Source organism: Lepus europaeus, chromosome 1 (genome assembly GCF_033115175.1).
Source record: "Lepus europaeus isolate LE1 chromosome 1, mLepTim1.pri, whole genome shotgun sequence".
Lineage (NCBI taxonomy): Eukaryota > Metazoa > Chordata > Mammalia > Lagomorpha > Leporidae > Lepus > Lepus europaeus.
In genome coordinates this window covers 106,480,440-106,488,065 of record NC_084827.1, presented here as the reverse complement: position 1 = coordinate 106,488,065, position 7,626 = coordinate 106,480,440, and positions in this window count along the sequence as shown.

The following is a 7,626-nucleotide window of genomic DNA, read 5'->3' as shown; positions in this document are numbered from 1 at the left end:
TTTAAATAATGTATTGTGGAGAACCAGAGGGAAAAATTCACTTTAATAGGATTAAAAATGACTTCATGGAGGACCTGAAATGAATCCCTAAGAATCAGGTGTATTAGAGAAGATTTAGCTTGCTATTTTGTTTTGGGGTTATTGTAAATGAAAGTATCGCAGATAAAATACACCTAATTTTGTGTGATAATGACAAACAGACCTAGATTGTAATCCTGTTTTTACACTTAACAGTTTGTGTGATTTGAGAAAATAGCAGTTTCTAATTTTCAGTTTCATAATATTAAAGTGATAAATATTTTGTCTATATTACAGTGTCATTTTGATGACCTCAAATGATTATGTTTAGCACCCAAGAAACAAGAGGATAGGATGTAAGGTTGTTGGTGACTGGTTGGACAACTATACTTCAGATTTATTAATGGATTAATTTCACTTTAAAAGAAAGTCTCAAAAACAAATTCTTGAACTACAGAAATCCTTAACGGACAAGATAGAAAATCTCTCTTGTGAACATGAAATATTATGGAGGAATCAAAATGAAATGAAACAACTAGTAGAACAAGAAACTGTGATAGTGATGAGAAATCATAATGAAATGAAGAATTCAATAGATCAAATGACACACACATTAGTGAGCCTTAAAAACAGAATGGGCGAAGCAGAAGAGAGAATACCGGACTTAGAAGACAGAGAACAGGAAAGGAAACAGGCAAACCAAAGAAAAGAAGAAGAAATTAGAAATCTAAAAAATATTGTCGGGAACCTACGGGATACTGTTAGAAAACACTACATTCGGGTTCTGGGAGTTCCTGAAGGCATAGAGAGGGAGAAAGGATTAGAAGGCCTTTTTAGTGAGATACTAGCAGAAAATTTCCCAGGTTTGGAGAAGGACAGAGGCATCTTAGTACAGGAAGCTTATAGAACCCCTAATAAACATGACCAAAAGAGATCCTCACCAAGACACGTTATAATTAAACTCACCACAGTGAAACGCAAAGAAAAGATTCTAAAATGTGCAAGAGAGAAACGTCAGATTACTCTCAGAGGATCTCCAATTAGACTCACAACAGACTTCTCATCAGAAACCCTACAGGTTAGAAGGGAATGGCGAGACATAGCCCAGGTACTAAGAGAGAAAAACTGCCAGCCCAGAATATTATATCCTGCAAAGCTCTCATTTGTGAATGAAGGTGAAATAAAGACCTTTCACAGCAAACAGAAATTGAAAGAATTTGGTACCAGACAGGGATGCCCACTCTCATCACTGCTATTCAATATAGTTCTCCAAGTGTTAGCCAGGAGGAAAAGAAAGCTAGGCATCAGAAGCAATGGGTGGCAGGCCTGTTAATGGCTGATCTGTACAGTGATCTGCCCTCAAGGAGACCCAACAGCCCAGTCCACTGCAGTGGCTTTCAATGTGGTAAGCCTGGGCTTCAGCAGAAGTCAGCTTGTGAAGAGCCCTGGCAGCTCTGCCAAGAGTTGGATCACTGGAAATGGACCTGCCCTGGAGTCGAAGGATGCTCAGGTCAGAGCCACAGATTTTATTGGCTCTAAGCTAAAAAGCCCTTCACTCAGCCCAACTTCCAAAGTGACCACTGCAGCTGAGGGGACAGCCAAGTAGGGTCAGCAACATTGCAGGCAGAACTGTAAATTTCTTGTTAGAGATGCCACCTGCCTTTACCTGGCCAGCTCTCCTCCCAGGCCAGCTAAGTAATGAAAGTCAACAGAGTGCCTTCCCCTAGGAGGTTCACACTTCCCTTAGGAAGTACCCCATATGAAGAGATAGATAGGTCTGGGCCTCTTAATTTACAAGGCCTAAAGCCCAACAGATTATTATCAAGCCCCTTCTATCAGGTTCTATTAGCCTTTCAATCAGAAAACTTAATTGTAGCTTAGACAGCACCTTTCTTAGCTCCTCTAATAATGACTCTTTCCTTTGTTCTAGGCCCTGTCTAGCGCACATGGGCCTCATTCCTTCATAATCATAACCTCTACTCTATCACCAATGGCTCTACTCCCAACCTGTGTGTACTGATGGTCCTCTTCCCCACTTAATGCTGTATAATTGTTCAGACCTGGTTAAGGCCACTCTTAGGATCATTGGTTACTATCCTCACCCTGTCTTTTATGACCTTGTCTAAATATGATCAGAGTCGGTGAACTTGGAAGGCTTCCATAGCCTTGGCAACTCATGACGAGAGCCTAGGGTGGTTACTGGCGCCATAAACTAGAGTGTCAATTTGTTGAGTCAACAACAGGAGTCACTGTGCACTTGCTCCTGATGTGGGATCTCTGTTCTTAATGTGCTGTACATTGTGATTTAATGCTATAACTAGTACTCCAACAGTATGTTTCACTTTGTGTTGCTATGTGGGTGCAAACTGTTGAAATCTTTACTTAATATATACTAAATTGATCTTCTATATATAAAGAGAATTGAAAATGAATCTTGATGTGAATGGAAGGGGAGAGGGAGCTAGAGATGGGAGGGTTGCGGGTGGGAGGGAAGTTATGGGAGGGGGAAGCCATTGTAATCCATAAGCTGTACATTGGAAATTTATATTCATTAAATAAAAGTTAAAAAAAAGAAAGTCTCTAGCAGTTTCTATTTTTTAAAATTAATTTTACTCTTCACTTTAATGATCATTTGTGTTAAAGACATAGAAACAGTGTTTAGGATATCTGCAGATAAGAAGGTGATTACTAGGACATTTCACAAATTTTGAAGTTAGAGGGGACGTTATAAGCTATCTTGCTCAGCACCATTATTGAATTTTTTTTAATTTTCATTCTATTTGAAAGTGAGAAAGAGAGCAAGAGAGAGAGAAACAGAGAGCAAGAGAGAGAGAGAAAGAGCAAGAGCTAGAGAGAGAAAATTTTTCATCCATTGGTTCAGTCCCTAAATGTGAGCAATATCCAGGTCTGGGCCAGACTGAAGCCAGGAGCTGGGAACTCCAGCCAGGTCTTCCATCAGAAGTGGAAAAGCCAGGATATGCACCTGCACTCTCATATAGGATGGCAACATCACAGGCAGCAGCTTAACCTCCTGCACCACTATACCAGCCCCTCTTTTTCAATCTATTAAAAGCCTAAGTTTCTCAGAATTTGCAAAACTGATAAGTATGGGATTAATTATTCTTACTGCAAAAGGATATAATGTAAAGTTTATTTTTCTTTGCTCTTAAACTTCTAAAGCCATTTGGGTAACCCGAGTATGACTTATGCATTATCTTTAAAGTGTTACCCCTAAAATTTATTTTCTTATGACTCCAGTAATATTGCATTAGTTTAACTTCTGAATTGCCATGAGTTCTCCATATATTTCTTAAGGCTTGAAGTATAAATGTTCTTAATGTTCTTTTGTTTTCCAGAGCACATTGTCATACTGTAGGAAAAAAAAAAAAAGCTTAAGCTTCAAAAAATACTCCTTTTCAAGTGATTATAATGACAATTTTAGAAATTGCACGACATTGGCCCTTTGGGTGGGGAAATAATTTTACTTTGGTTACCAATACAAAGAAATGGACAGAAGGTATTAAGAAATGGGTTAGGCAGGTTTTACCCTAGATATAAAATATATTATGAGAAATAAATAGATCAAGAATATATGGCAAAGATGAAGAATGTAGAAAGAAAAGTTATGAGTTACATATTTGCTTATTGACATTATCTATGGTAAAGAATTTAAAATATTTACTTTTCTTTCCAATATATAGAAATTTCAGGCTGTCAAAAATTTGAGTTCTGATATTAATACTATAAATTAGAGAATGACCTTTCATAAGCAGCTATATATTTATGAAGTCTTTATATTTCATGTGAGTTATATAAAGTAACTCAGGATTGTCTGAGTGCTCACAAATAATGAGTGTCACATATTTTATCCATGAATATATATGTCTTATCTTATAATAATAATTTTTATGTAGAAAAGGGATTCTCTTTTTTTTAAAAAAGAAGAAAAAATCTAGACTTTTCTATAGGTGCTTCATTTTACACTGTCAGGACAGTTTGGCTATTTGTCAGAGAATCTTTTGAGACATTATATCTCATATCAGAACTGTCTTGGAGAATAATTGTTTGCTTTGGGGTCTTATGGCAGTAATTCTAAAATCTCCAGAGGCAAGGTTATTTACAGAATAAAGTGAGAAAATTTGGGACATTGATAAAAACAAAGACAGTATCTTAAAATAACTTTTGTTAAGTATAGCTAGTATTTGCCATAAAATGTGTGGTAAAACAACATCAGAGGCTGAAATTAAATTTTATACACATTGAGAATTAATTGCAATGAGAATTAAGAAACAGGGGGAATAATTACAAAGGTACCATTCTGAAGATATGGAAGTTTCAGTTGGATATATACCTTGAAATCAGAATAGAATTAAAAACTCATGGGGACTGGTGTTGTGGTGTAGCAGGTAAAACTGCCATCTGCAATACTGGCACCCATATGGGCTGCTCCGCTTCCAATCCAGCTCCCTGAAAATGAGCTTGGGAAAGCAGCAGAAGATGGTCCAAATGTTTCACCCATGTGGAAGACATAGAAGAAGTCCTGACTGCAGGTTTTGGCTTGACCCAGCCCCAGCCATTGCAGCCATTTGGGGAGTGAACTAGTGGATGCCAGGTTGAGTTCGCTCTCTCTCTCTCTCTCTCTCTCTCTCTCTCTCTTCCCATGTTTCTTCCTCTCTCTGTGTAACTCTGACTTTCAAATTAAAAAAAAAAGATATTTTATTAAAAATAAAACTGGTAAATCTAATATAGCACCTAGTACACAGCTAAATACTCATTTGCTACTTAATGCTTATTGAACGAAGGTCTTACTTAATCAAACAATTGTACCAACAATCAGTAAATGGATCAATATTAGGATTGTTTCAAAAATTCTAATTATTTGAGAATGGTGACTATAACAAAAAATGTTTTTTGGTGGCAAGAAACAATTATTTCATCAATTAAAAATGTAAATTTTTTACATCAGTAAAAAGCTGTGAGACTAAATAAGGTTTTACCACACCGAGAAACCATATTTCCACTAGATATTCAATGTGCAATGTTTAATCTCTGTTTCGGACCATCAGGAAAATCTTTTAAATTACAAGGCAATGAAGGTAATGTTTAACTTAGCTCTTTGAGAGTGAAATTTAACAAATATTAAACATCACAGCATGATTTATGATCAAGATTCAAAACATAAAACAGTTTTCTGTTTTTTTCATTTTCAGTTCCTTTAATGCCCCATGTAAGGATAGACTGCATCTCAGATATAAGCAGAGCCTGTACTTAGTGAGAAGCCAAAGGATCAGCATTGGATGTGCGGATACTTTAGCTGCTGACCTGGGCCTTGCCTATTTATATATTTTTATGGACTAACTACAAAAGATTAAATATAAATGAATTAGAAATCTCCTTGGACTTTAGGTTTTGGCTTCACTCTATACCTGCCCCATAAAAAATACCAGGACTTTTATTGTAGAAGAACTAAACACTGCTCTCAAAGACAGAAGCCTAGTCTTTTAATAGGAGCTTCTGCACTTCCTAATGCAGGTGCAGCCACCTATTTTACAAGATTCTTATTAATGAATGTAGAAGAGCAGGATAAAATGATGAGAGTTTAATTTATTTTGGAAGTAATGGTTTGTACAGTAATTATCGAGAAGCAGCCACTTGTCAAATGGAATCAGTAACAAGCGCGGTTGGGAGAGGCTTTCTGGTACACAGGCATTGTGAAATGTTTTGTTTTGCAAAGAGAATGAACTCCCTGATAATAGTTTATTTTGCTTCAAAAACACTTTTAAAATCTTTGTAAGCTGTCCTTGTTTGATAAGGTAAAAAAATTATTGTATTTGTAAAGATCAATTTTATTCTGATCTGTTTTTCTATGTTTATTACAAAAGAAAAATGGTGGTTTTAATTATATATAATGTATATAATAAATATAAATATGTATATATATACTATTGAACATTTTAACTATATCTATTTACTTTTGTTTTAGTAGAATTTGACCTTGGCTTGGAAACACTGCCTTCAGTCTATGGGTAAGAAAGATGAGAAGTCACAGGGTCCATGGACATATTCAGGGAGTGGGTATCTCAAGGGATAGATCTGATCAAAACTGCAGTGTATTATCAAGAAATATATAACTGCTCAGTGGCCAAGAAGTGAGTCATTCAAGTGAGGGTAGGGTGATATATAAAGAGGAGAGTAGGAAACCAGTAGGATGGTCCTTGGTATAGTAGCTGCTTACTCAGAGTGTTAGGGCATTTTATACAGATATTTATGGCCTCTGATTTGATAGAGAAGGAGGAAAAAAGACATGAATGGAAAATACACTTTTATGTAAATTTTCAACTGTTAAGAAAAAGACTGGGGGCCAGTGTTGTGGTACAGTAGGTTAAGCTGTTGTTTGCAATGCCAGCGTCCCATATCAAATTGCTGGTTAGAGTCCTTGAGGCTCTACTTCTATTCCAGTGTACTGCTGTTGTACAGGGGAAAGCAGAAGATGGTCTAAGTACTCGGGCCCCTGTCACCCACGTGGGAGGCCAGGGTGGAGTTCTGGTCCTTGTCTTCAGCTTGGCCCAGATCAAATGTTGCAACCATTTAGAGAATTAACCAGAGGATGAAGACCCCTTCTCTCTCTGTCTTTCCCTCTCTCTCCCTCTCTAACTCTTCCTTACAACTAAATAAATAAATAAGTAAATCTTTAAAAAAAGACAAAGTTCAAACATAATATTTACACGAGCCAAATTTGTTCATGCTAGAAACTGGCCTCTACTAATATCCTACTCTAGACAATTCTTCAGACTTCATTATGCTCACTAATTTTGGCCATATAAGCCAGACTGACAAAACCTGCAGGCAGTCAAGGCACTACCACATGACTCAGTCGAATTTTCAACTCTTCCATTTTAAAAATTAACACAAAAATTAAGTTTGTCACTTTTTCTATGTCACATTTATGTTCAAGTTAACTTTAGTTGAACTCCTAGGAAAAGATCAGAGAAAGGCAGATATGATTCAGCCACAATTACTTGTGGATATAGACACAGATCTAAGCTGAAATCCAATTAATATATAGTAGAATGACCAGAATGTTTTCTGAAACTCTTTCCTGATTCTTTTCTTTGGAAAATTGCATTTAAAAATGGCTTCTTAAATAGAGTGATAATTTCCATTTTTGACAAATATGTAGTAACAGGAACCAGATTAAAGCTCTCATTTGAAGGAACTGAAAAACAGACTGGGGCAGACATTTGGCAGAGTGGTTACTATGCTGCTTAGGATGCTTGCATTCCATATGGGAGTGCTCGGTTTGAATATTGGCTCTTCTGCTTCAGATTCAGCTTCCTACTGATGCCCTCCCTGGGAGGCAGCAGATGACGGCTCAAGTTCTTTGGCTGCTACCACCCTCAGGGAGACCTGCACTAAGTGCTCCTGGGATTACCCTGAATCCTCCCTGACTCCTCTTGAAGGCATTTGGGGAGTGACGCAGAAATGGAAAATCTCTCTCTCTCTCTCTCTCTCTCTCTCTCTCTCTCTCTCTCTCTCTTCTCTCTCTCTCTGCCTTTCAAATAAAATGAAAATAAATAAATATTTTTAAAAAGATCAAAAAATGAAACA